The following is a 1,115-nucleotide window of genomic DNA, read 5'->3' as shown; positions in this document are numbered from 1 at the left end:
TTACCCCCACCCCAATGCCAGCCTCATTCTACAACAGTGGCACCATATAGCATTTGTCCCTTTGTGACTGAGATACCTCACTCAGCATAATGTCCTGGAGGACATTATGCCATATACCCTTTTAACAGAGCTCGGTTGAAGTAGTTCTTAGGAATTTGCTTAGGTCACCTATAGGCTGCACCTCTCTGATAGTGGACTCTGTGGAAAAAAGATGGGCAATCTCCTGTGGGTTTTATTGTCTTGAAAAACCGGTGGCAAGTCCATTTGGTCCCTAACCAAAGGCAATGAGTTGAAGTGTCTTTGATACTCTTTTAAAGTTGACAAGGAATTAATGCAAAGTCTGTGAGAACACATTGCCAAGTGTAAGATAAGGTATGTGGGCCCGGCCCAGTTTTTACATTTCCTTTGCAAAATTGATGGTTAACTGAAATACAGAAAGTCGAGATGTGGCAAAAGGTCCCTAGATTTATTCATTAGTTAATCTAATATCTGAATAGTAATAGTAACTAGAATGACAACACCACCACTTGGTTGAGAACAAACCACCCTTCACCCTGTGGGGATTGGAAGAGAAAGGGTGTTCTGTGGTTTCTATGGTGATGAAGACTTGGAATATAGTGACTGCTTTGTTCATTTGATGATAGGATTTAAATATCACTGAGAGTGCATTGTTTCCTTCAGAAGGTGGGAGAGAAGTTATTCTTTAGAAAGAAGGGTTGGGAGGGGCATGAGCTCAGGAACTGAAATCTGTATGGGAATGAGAAAACCTGTTTTCTTCCTCTTTTGTTCCTTGCTTCTTTCTTCCCTCTTTGCCATTTTCAATTTGCTATCATTTTAGAGTTTAAAACCTTTACTGTACTCTGGCAAGTTCTCCACTTTACTCCTCATATTTAGAAAAGATTTTAAAATGCCACACGGTTTCAACTGTGCCCTGTGTAACTGTTCTAATCCGGTAGGGAGATTTCATGGTGGAGTACCTTAGCTTCCTGGAAAAGAGAAAATCACACCTCCAGTGTTCATCACCTTGAAGATCAAGAATAAAAGCCTAGTGGATTTATGGAAGTATCAAAGGTGGTGGTACCAGATATCATCTAATTCTCCTGATCACCAGATCA

Source organism: Elephantulus edwardii, unplaced genomic scaffold, assembly GCF_000299155.1.
Source record: "Elephantulus edwardii isolate Elephantulus edwardi_28Jun2011 unplaced genomic scaffold, EleEdw1.0 scaffold00224, whole genome shotgun sequence".
Taxonomy (NCBI): Eukaryota; Metazoa; Chordata; class Mammalia; order Macroscelidea; family Macroscelididae; genus Elephantulus; species Elephantulus edwardii.
Note: the sequence above shows the minus strand (reverse complement) of the source record.